The 11,488-nt window shown below is 40.5% G+C and overlaps 1 protein-coding gene across 2 annotated transcripts in view; it reads left to right on the top strand.

The window, feature by feature from the left end:
• Positions 1 to 6,217: 6,217 nt before the first annotated feature.
• Positions 6,218 to 11,488, top strand: part of CNR1 (cannabinoid receptor 1) — a 31,381-nt gene continuing 26,110 nt past the window's right edge. Inside the window, exon 1 of one of the 2 annotated variants that reach the window (XM_039343096.1) lies at positions 6,218 to 7,043. The gene's annotated coding sequence lies outside the window, so the exon portion shown is untranslated. Of the gene's footprint in view, positions 7,044 to 7,283; positions 7,499 to 11,488 lie in introns of those variants that run through there. The other variant, XM_039343097.1, reaches the window with a different exon arrangement.

Genomic DNA, 11,488 nt, shown 5'->3' with positions numbered 1-11,488 from the left:
GCCGATATGCATGCCCCTCGACTAATCCGGACATACCATCAAAAATACCCTGATAAACCAGGGGGAAGGCCGGAACATACGAGAACAAGGGAGCGGGATCATTAACTCTGTTTTGTTTACTTTCTAGGGGGACCCTTGGTAGGGGGAGCGGCATGTCGAGCCCTGTGAAGCCGACTGTATATGAGGCAGGGACGCTGCCAGCCAACCCCACCGCCCAGCAACCCCACCTGCATTTCACCGGTGCCGCCGCTCAGCTCCGTTGGCCCAGCGTTGCTGGTCTCCTCCCGTTTGCTCGTCGGAGCTGCGTGTGACGTCCTCTTCAGGCGCCTCGCTCTGTGCGGGTAACATTCTCCCTTGGAGCCTCGCAGGGCCGACATAGGATGGGGGAGAGCCTGGTCGCTGAGAAGATGGCTGGATGTGTTGCTGGATGGGCTGCTAGTCCGGGAAAGGAGCAGGGAGGGGCTGGGCCTAGGGTTTATGCCTTCTAGGCCAGATGGTTTGTGGGTGGGGCTAGGTCCTGTGTGGGTGGGGCGGGCATGCTCCCTATGTAAAGGCACTTAGAGCAAGCCACTCTCAGTGCCGACTTTATTCCTGTACGGAACGCATTAAACGTCTGTGTGTCTCTCGTTCCTGCTTGCTGGCTATTTTGTGGAGCTCCAAGATAGGACGACCTGACACACCTCAGAGGGAGACTAGAATCAACAGGAAAATATTAAGCTATTCTACTATTTGCTGGAATACATTCTTTTATATGAACTTTTCTCTTATGTTACCTTGGTGTAAAATAACTATCTAATCTACCTACCTGTCTGTCTGTCTATCACCTCCAGCACTCTTTTGCATTACCTTTCCTGGATAATATCTATTAAACCAGTTCTCCAGCAAGAACTACTGAACCAATACTTTTTGCAGTAAAAGGCTTTTGAGTTTTATTTTATTTAAAAACAAGACGGAAAACTAACTATCCTGCTGAAATCTGTCCTATCAGTTCAAGCTGAAGCTTTTAAAACAAGCTGTAAACATGGAGGAGGGATGAGCCCTGAAAAGAAAGCATGTCCCTGAGCTCTCTCTGTGGGCTGGTTCTGGTCTGTTGATATTCACTGAATGTCTTTTACTTCAGGAAGGAAAAAAGTGGTGGGACCTGATGAGGTAAACAGTTCCTAATGGTTTAAATTAAAAAAAAACCAAACAAAACAAGAAGCATTGCAGACAGACTCCTTTAAGAAAAGAGCTAAATAAGAATGACGAGACCCTGTAGAAACATAAGGAACTACAGAAATATAGTGTGATCTACTGCAGTGTTAAATAAAGATCCTTTCTTTATATATCACTTAGAAAAATTGCAGATATACAAGCACTCTTCCTTAGCACAAACATGATCACTTCTTCTCTCCCCCAGATAGCAAAGCCATTTCCAAATAAATACCTTTCATTGCACATTTATTATTTGGATTACCATCAATCAGAAAGAAGCTTGAGGATATGAAACGCTTAAAGAAAATTAGAACCAAAAAAAAAAACCAGAACCAAAAAACAAGATCAGAATCTCAGAGTTAGTAGCATGAAGTCTTCAGATTGGTTAGTGCTGTATTATTGCTGCTGATTTGTGAGTTTAAAAAGCAAATGGCAAAAGGAACAAGGAAAGGGAAGACTATTCTGTTATCTTTCTTCTTAGAAATATAGTTATTTTTAGAGGGGGCTGATTTAACATAACTATATAACTCTGAGGCTGCTTTCTTAAGTGCCAAATTGTTTGGTTTCTGTGTCATAAAATTTAATGGTAAAAAGTAATATTATTTAAATTATACCAAGAATTGATCTACTGGGTTCAGAGAACTGAAATCATCTTCCTTAGTTTGTCCCATCTCAATATAAATTGCAATCGGACAATTATTTTGAGGTTTAGCAAGTTATATACCTCTCGATAGATATTAAGGCAGGCATTGCCATCCTTGGGGTAGCCAGGTTTCATTTTGCTTTTTGGAGGAAGGATGAAGGGTGGAGTACAGGGAAATGAGCCCAAGAAACCAATGGCACCAAATTGCTGGTATGAATCACCATATATATAAAATAAGTCCAAGCTTTGATCATCCAGCCACATTCACTATTTTGATATAGTTGATCCTCCTTGTAGGCAGTCCTACTGAAGCAGGCAGGACAAAGTGAAAGCTACTATGTCACACACTTGCAGTGCTGGAGACTTTAGATTGCCCATTTCAAATATTACCTTAAACTGTTTATCCCAAAGATGTTTTTCCAAAAGGCAATTGGACTTTCTTGTTTTTTCCCTTGAAAACATTTTGCTTCTCATCCAAGCTTATTCAGCACCTTTGGGACAACCATGACCTGGATGATTGAGAATCTCCAGACACTTAAACTGTTTATATACTGCATAATCTTGAACTAATATTCCTTAGCCTAAAGTAGGATTGTATTGAGAATCAAACATAAGGGAATATTGTAAACTTTGAATGGAGCAGCTAGAGAAAAAAAAAGAGATATTAATCTAACCATCATAAAGGGCACGATAGTTAAAGACACTGAAGTTGTCAGCCGGAAAGCTGATAACCTGGGTTTGAAACCTAAGCACTGCACAACTGGGTGAGTTCCCATTCCTTGCCCCAGTTCCTGTCCACCTACCAGTTCGAAAGCATGCAAGTAGATAAATAGGTACCAATTCAGTGGAAAGGTAACAGCATTCCATGCATCTTTGGTGTATAGCCATGCTGGTTACTTAATCACAGATATTGTCTTCCAACAATGCTGGCTCCCTTGGTTAAGAAATGGATATGAGCAATGTGCCCTAGAGTCAGACACAACTGGACAGGTAAGCCTTTACCTTTAATTTAACCACCAAGCAAAACGTTCTATTGGATGCAAAGGAATTGATCTTTTAGTTAATACTCTTAATTCAACCTTCCAAAAGTAAGTTATAGCTGGCACTGCAATCCTGTATAACAGATCCACAGAGCATCAACACTCATTCTGAGGAAACAGACAGGATCCTGTTACACGTTCTATTGAAATTAAATGTTTTCTTTCATGGGATGTGCAATTCAAATGTGTATTAACTCAGAAGAATATGTTTGTGAAGTTTATGCCCAAATTACATTGGGCCAGTTGAAGTATTTTGTGATGGGGGTTTGATTTAGCTGATCTAGAAAACTAAACAAGATTAGACCTACCTACTACTTGAATGGATGGCCATCTTGGAACTCCAGGACTAATGGCTAAATTGAGAGGAAGAAGCAACATTCTGGAAGAAGGCAATGGTAACCTACTTCTGTAACATGGCCAATAAGCTACACTGATACAGTCAACAAGAGTTAATCCCAACTCCAGAGAATCTTTACATTTTTTGCATAGAATGTACATTAAAATTAATTGCAAATGAATTAGAAGTCCATGTTTTGAGCAGTTCACTTCAAACATCAAGTTCTATACTTAAAGACGTTACTCTTTGAAGAAATTCTGTATTCTGCATATTGCCAATATGCATTCATCTGCTATCTTCTTGATGAACAAAATATCATTATCTCATTTATTCTTGCAGCAAATCTATGGAGTTTGCATTATTATTTTTCTAAGCAAGATGGACAGAAAGGCAATTGTCAAGATGTAACTGAAACACAAATTTTGCAGATGCAACTTTATTTGTGACCATTATCTTCTACGTATGAGGACATATACTCCAAGCTGTGAAAACATGCCTCAATAGACGTAAGGAATATTAGATACAAATTGTAGATTTTCAACTTTTAAGTTATGAAGATACTCTATTATGTCCTATATAGAACGCTAATCTTCTAATATTTAACAAGTTTCATAGGTACAAACAATGGCTTGATCACAGCCATTGCCATTACACTGGCTTATGCAATTCTAGAGAGCTATGACCATCTAATGCGAATTCCTCTGAGCAGCCAAACTTACTTTCAGAAAAGCCCGATATAAAGTTGTACAGCTTATTTTTCCTAGCAAGAGCAGAGATTTGTGAAGAACTTTGGGAGTCGGTTTCTTGCTCTCTTTGTGGCAGTGCTGCTCATGTGCATTCATGAAATATTCACTGAAAAGAAATCCTGGTTTGATTCCAGTGGCACCAGTACCAATGCCAATACTTGGTTTTACAAAATATTTAACACAAAAATTGACATTTTTTTCATTAAATCATGGTGTAGTGTTACCATCTTTAAGGAAGAACCTATATTGAAAAAGTATTTAGTTTTCATCAGTTTGCATATTGTCTTCATTTCAGAAGCTCTGAAATATTTGCCTTAAGAATAGAAAAAATCAAAATGTGGAAATCCTAGGCTTGGACCCAACATTTGTTATAAAATGTTTTGTCTTGTATTATGTAAAACAAATATATAAGCAACAAAGGCTTATAAGAAGAAATGAACATGTGAGGGGGGAACGCAATAAGGAACAAAAATGACTCTTGTTTTACAGTAGTCCTATATATGCTTACCTGGCAATCAGTGATACTGAAGAGAGGGAATATTACATCCAGGAAAACAGGCACATGTGAAAATCTGAGTACATTCAAAGTGCCCATGGATAATATGGCTTGGGTGCTTCTTCCAGAGTGGGGAGGGCTGGATTATATCACTTGGTGGTCTGGGAATAGCCATTATTCAGTAAGCATCCTGTAATAGAAGACTAAAACAATTAAGGCTTCTAAACAGAAGCCAACTGCAAAGCAGTACCAAAAACTGCATATATATGATTTATCTAGGGTTCCCAGACTGAGATCATATTAAAAACAATATAGATAAGACAATCAGGCAGATGGTAGATATTTCAGCCACGCAGGTATTTGCAGCACTGATCGCCTAATAGAGCCATCCAGCTATTAAAGAGACAACATCAATTTTTAACAACATTCTGCTCCCACTTCATATTCATAACCTTAACCTTTAACAAAGCACAATGTGGCTTTGTAAAGCCCATAAAGGGCAGTGAGTCGGTGCATTTTAAAGTAAAAATGGACCGGATAACGTGGGTCTTAGTTCTTCGCTTATTTCACTTTGCCGCCGATTGCAACACTTCGCTGGCCTTCCGATTTCCCCTGGTTGAGCCCCGCGTTTTCCAAAGGGCGGGAAAAGAAACGTCCGGACCCTCGCCTTGACATTTAAGCCCAGCACCAACCAATAAATCTTCGGTTAATTACGGACTATGGCGCAGGGCGCCACGTGCCCTGGCAGTGAAGAGAATCGCAGGCAGCCAACAAACACCTTCAGCCGCCTGACCTTACCGAAAAGCGCACCCGCTTCCTGCCTCCGCCCCACGAAAAGTTAAATGTTGGCACTCGCACTTCGCTTAAAAGAAAGGTGGCCCAGGGAGGAAAAAAAAACCCACTCCCCAGTTCCAAAGAGAAGCTCTCTCAGGGAGAAGGGCTCGTACTTGTGAAGAATTGAAAGCCCGCAACTAGATGAATGGGGAGAACCTCTCTGCAAAACAGGGAGTTGTCGGAAAGGAGGAAAAAGAGGCACAGCTAGCTCGAGAGTCGTCTTCCCCGGGGCGAGGGCTGACCCAGGCTGCCTTTCAAGGTATCACAATAACTAATAAATAAGAGAAGCCCTTCTGCAGTGCCACTTCCCGTTAAGCCTCAGTCTACGCCAATCTCATCCCTCAGTACAGCCTTCGGACATCTGACCCTTCCAGATGCTTTGGAATGACAAGAGTTCACCCTGCCGCGAATTCTGGGATTTGTAATCCTAACGCATCTGGAGGAAGTCAAGTTGAGGAAGGCTGGCCTAGGATATGCTGCGAGGCTCCAGGGCTTCCACGAACGCAACGAACATGCCACTATGCTATTGCCCAGGTGCTTCTCAAAGAACGAACCACTGGGGCTCGGATTTCGCGAAGGAACGTTGCTTCTCTCCGAACAGCCCCGCCTGCATCCACAGGGCCTTAAAATGGGCGTTGTAGTAGTATTCGTGAATTCAAGGCACCAAGCTGCACTGGCCCCCTAGGAAAAGAGCTCTCCCAGAGAATTGGGCGGGAGCGGGTGCTCGACGCTTTGTATGATAATCTTGCTCCTCTCCTCAAGGAGCGCATTTTCCCTCGCCCTCCAGAAACTACGCGGAGATAGCCTCCCCCCCCCCGGCCTTGTGAGCTGGGCAGCTTCTCCGTGCCCTACAAGTTCACCGAAACCGCCTCTCCCTCAGCACTCCATAAATGCCCCCTTCCTGGTGGCCAGGTTAGCCCACTACCCCGTTCTCGTCAGCCCGCCCCACCGCCCCCTTTGGGGCAGAAGCTGGCCCATTTGCCTCCCGCTGCCCAAAGTGCTGCCCCGCGAAGCGCTCGAGCAGCTGCTAGTCGCTGCCTTCTCTGCCGCACGCGCGAAGTTTGGCGCTCAGGTCTCTTCCCCGGTCCTCCCCCGCTTTCTCCCGCCCTCGCGCTCGTCGCTGTTGCCGGGTTCTGCTGCCGCGGCTGCCAACGACAGGACAAAGGCACATTAACACGTGATGGCGAAGGCGCTTCATAAATGGGACCAGGAGGCAAAGAAGGGGTGTGTGCGCGGAGACAGACCGTTCAGAAGAAGGGGGACGTCGGGCAAGCCGCAATAGCCGGAGCAACTCGCGGGAGGTGGAGACGGCTCGGTCGCAAGGGAGGAGGGCGGTGGGCGCAGCTTCTGTTCCTCCCAGAGCGGCAGGAAGAGAAGCACGGGAGAAGCACATGGCGAGGGGCGCGGACCGCAGAGGCTGCCGCACGTCCTGACTGGCTGAGGGGAAAAGCGAGCGATTGTCCACCTGCCTGCTCTCGCCTTCCCTCCTTGCTGGGCTGCACCGCCGCCTTCTCACGCGCACACGCCCCTGCCTCACCCGCCTTCCCGCCCTCTTCCTTCTCCCCTCAGTACCGCCGGGCGAGAAGGTCATCGCCGGCCACCGCATCAGCGACCTCTCTTGGGCTGGGCGTGAGGTGCCGTCAAAGAGAGCGCGAGGCGCCGGCAGCCGTTCAAGCGAAGACCAGCGCCCCTGCTTTTCTCTCTCCAGCCGCGGTTTGGGGAGGAGGCGGTGTCATGTGAATGTGGAGAAAAGGTAAGGAAAGGGGTGTTTGGGGCAGCGTGTTCTTGGGGCGCTTTGCGTGGGTTTCCTTCTTTGCCTCGGCTGGAGGGAGCAGCCGGTCCACGATAGGACGCGCCAGCGCTGCGAGGAGCCTGCTCTTTGGCGCCTTGGTTCGAAGCCCCGTTAGGGCGCATCCACCCATTTAATTCCATTCCACCAAGTCAGTCGTGCTGAGTTCCTCTAAAGAGGACAAAACTCGCTGGATCATTCGAAAGGTAATGCGAGTGAATTGTTCTGCTCTCAGCAGCAGAGAGAAAACACTTGAGAGTTCAGCCGACACACGGTTGGAGTCAGTCAGCAGAAGACCGAGTCTCTGTTGATTTGATTGTATCTGTGCGCTGCCTATTTGAACTCCGATCCTATAAGCTTCCGAATCGGTAGAACTTGCTGGCAAGTAATGTCCTCGGGTTATCGGTGAATTAAGTAATGTATGTTTTTTTTTCCCAAGTCTGTAGATATATATTTTAAAGTGTTCCTTTAAGGTTGCTCAGACAGCTTATATGTGTCTAACTGTAGCAAGCTCATTGTGTGTACGCCTATCAATCCTTCTGGCTAACATTACCTATATTAAGCTGCTTCTAAGCAGTTTGAGGCTCATCTGTCATAGATATTTTGGAAAATCTGAATATGGTGTCAACAATTTGGAAACCTTTCAGTTATGCCATTAAGAATCCATAGGGAACCATCAGTGGGCATTAAACAATAGTTTGCCACTGACATTCAGAATAATGCATTGCTGCTTAAATCTTTAAATCTCCCAATACCTGATGAATCGTGAAAAGTTGTTTTTTTTTGCAGCAGTATAATCTGAATCCCCATGCCAATGACCTTTGTTAAGATATTTGGGATTTCTTGAATTAGCCAGAAACAGACAGAAGAGTATCTCAATGAACAGAAAAATAGTTATTGATTAATGGAAAAGCCTTTTCTTGATTCCATGTCTTGGCTCTCTCCCTATAGGCTTTAGTGTACTTCATATATTAAAGAAGAAAATAGCAAGGGACGTTTATTCAGATTAACTAGGTTTCAATATGCTTATTTATTATTAATATGTAAAATGATTATTGGAATTTATTTGCCGCAATAGGCTAAATCTCCAAATCAAATTTTTTTGAAATGCAATCAATTTTTTCATGGATATATGTATTAATAACAGTTGTTCACCTTTTTGGTTAACTGTATGCTGTTTCTTTCTTCCCTTTATATTGAAATATAATTGGTGCTATTCAGATAAGATCAAGTCAGTGTGTCTATAAAAGAAGGCAAGACTGAGTAGATAACATTTTATTTCCTCTAAATTTAATTGTTTTGTTTAATGAGCATGATTTAACAGAGGAGAGAAAATACAAGATATGACAAGAGCCAATCTTGTAGACCGGTAGTTTTGTGGTTAACAATATGTGTTCATTTTTCTCCATGCAGAGCAGTCACCTTCTAGGTTCCCCTAGGACTTTGTCAGACATAGAAGGTTTCATCTTTAATCCTAAGCCTTTGGTGATTAATAATGGAAGATATTGTTATTGATTTTTCCTGTATTTCTTCCATTCTCCCTTTACTCCCAAACTCCCAACAATGAAGACTTTAAATAGGAGAAAAATATCACAATAGTTTTTGCTCTCTGATCATCCTGGATGAAGAAATGTTCGTGAGGGATTGAAAGACCAAAACAAACCCAATATTGGAAAAAATATTTCAGAATCTTTATTTCAAAACTAGCATTCAAAATACAGTAAAGTAAGGTTAAATTCTAATGTTAAGTATCAGGTATTTTGACAGAATCCTTTTTAGAATCTCTAAAACATACATGCTAGTAGTGTGCAACATAAATCTCCTGAAGACAAGATAGGCAGATTTCTTAAATGGAATAGTGGTTTCTGTCATTATTCTATATTTGAAATGATGTTAAGAGGTTGAATATTCTAGTTTTTAATATAAAGCTACAGTTCATTGTACTTTAAGGAAACATTACTACTTGACCCTATTGTCTAATTTAAAGTATTCCAAAACACATAAAGAGATTATTAAAAAATAATAAACTAAATTTGTTCATCTCTTAATGGAAATTGTTTCTACAAGTTAAATCAATGTACACAGTGCACACAAATTTATTTATTTCTAGCAGCTTACTTATTGTAGTGTGTGTTTTCCTCACTCTTCTTATATCTTCTTATGATGTCATTGTTCTTTGCTTTACAAAACATGTATGTTTGCTCCTTGTATTACTGCAGTTGTTTGACCTAGGAACATGATCAAAGTAGCATGTTTACATCTAATGACATCAAAATAAGAAAATGGTTAGCACTGGAACAATTAGCTGCAAATATTATTTTTCACAGATTACACATAGTTGGAATGATATAGGTTTGCCTTTTTGCAAGAAGAGAAAAATCTCATTAGTGTGATGACAGCTCATTCTGCAGTGGGTGTAAATTAACTATAGGAGAAAAGCCATGAGCATCTAATTAGTTTAAAGCCAAATTTACACATGTTAAATCACATTAACTTGAGAGGAGCGATGTAGGAAATGCAGAGGATGATCTTAACTATACTGGAAAGAGAATACACTTATTTTATATTCATAAACAATAATTTCATTTAATGCTAATGAGCATTTGAAAACTAAAAACATCCAAGTATAGAAGAGTATTTTTTATCAATGTTCATATAAAGTCTCTGGTAACATCTTAAATATATTGGAGAATAATTAATTAATAAATTTTACCAAAGCTGGACAAGATCCAATATTTGAGAAATTTAAGCACAATCTTAAATTTAGTCATGAGATCAAATTTGAATGGGACCTTATGTCAAGATTGCATTGTACCTTGCCTTTAAACTTCTTACAATTGTTCTTTTGATCATAAAGTTACTTCAGTTGCATGGCAGTGTTTCTCAACCTTGACAATTTTAAGGCATGTGGACTTCAACTCCCAGAATTCCACAGCCAGCATTGCTGTGTGGAATTCTGGGAGTTGAAGTCCACATGCCTTTAAATTGTCAAGGTTGAGAAACACTGAGTATCCTAAGTAAAATCTTCCTTGTGTTATTGAACTTGGAAAAAATAGCCAACTGAATTTGAAAAAGATATTTAAACCTTCCTTAATTTCATATTATGATATAATATTGTTTAAGAAAATCTAGTTAATGTTGTCAGTTCCTTGAAAGTTTGGGTTCTAGTTCACTTAGTATTTAAAGAAAGATTTTTAAAATATTAAAATGTGAGTAAAAATCTGAATCATATTAATACTTTATTTTTCCAGAGGAGTTTCATTCTGAGTATATAAGTCTATTGCATCTACTTTCCTACATTTCACTAATTTCTTATGTGAAAAGTTAAAAAGAACCCTAAAAAACACGTGTCTATTTCAAAAAAACTTATTTCATGAATTTTTCTAGCAAATCATTCATACTTCCAGCAAATGAGGAATGCATTTTTGTCCCCATTAGGTATGTAAGCTGTTTTTCTCCTCTTTGATTATGCCTGTGTTATGTAGTTTTATTAGTGGCTTTATGAAATCTTTCTAAATCAAAAAAGAAAATAGAGAAAACATATGGATCTGTCTCCTAGCCATGAATCAGAAACTTGAATAGCAACTAGCAACATCGACATTGTCCAGCTATTTGCTAATTTTAAAAAGGTTTATGGCCAGTAATCCCAGTGTATGATTATAAGTGTTACTGTAGAGATGAAAACAAAAGCTAGAAAGAAATAGATCCTTTCTCTATTCTTTTTCTTCTATTTGTAATAGTGTGGATGCCAAGTCTATTAAAAGTAATTTTTCAAACATGCCAAGACAACTTTAATTGGTATTATGTTTTAATGTGAATTAAATTTTGCTTTATTTCTATACTGTTGACTAATACAGGCGTATTTATTGCCTAATACTTCGAATATGCAGATGTTTATTTGGAATTATTGTGTTTTTAGTTATGTTAAAGAGATCTTACAGGATTAACATTTGCAAACTCTTATTATTACTTACAATAGCAACCTTCTAATTTAAGGAAACATTCTGGTCATTATTTCATCCCAAAGTTTAAGATCTTTGTACCTGAAGAGACTTTTCCTCACTGGGACAAAAAATACAGCTAAAACAACCTGTGCTTGTTTTGTTTTTAAGACACAGTACAGCTAGAATTTTAAGACAGAATACATTTTGTACGTACACACATTCATGCTGTTAGACATTCAAGTGTTCTTACTATGTCCATTCCAGAATACAAGCAGGACCAAATCTATAGTTTTTCAATACATTGTTATAACGGCAGAATAGCTAGGGTACAAGAAAGAATAACCTATCCCTCCTAAAGTAGCTGCTTATGGAATTACTACTTTGTTATTATAACTAGCCAAATAATAATACCAGGATAAAAAAACTGTGCTTGCTTAAATTTCTTCTTCTGTTGAAATCTCTGGC

The sequence above is a fragment of the Crotalus tigris genome, unplaced genomic scaffold, assembly GCF_016545835.1.
Source record: "Crotalus tigris isolate CLP2741 ecotype Arizona unplaced genomic scaffold, ASM1654583v1 scf7180000017833.3397121, whole genome shotgun sequence".
Classification (NCBI taxonomy): Eukaryota; Metazoa; Chordata; class Lepidosauria; order Squamata; family Viperidae; genus Crotalus; species Crotalus tigris.
The sequence above is the reverse complement of the archived record's forward strand: the minus strand, read 5'-3'. Positions and strand labels throughout refer to the sequence as shown.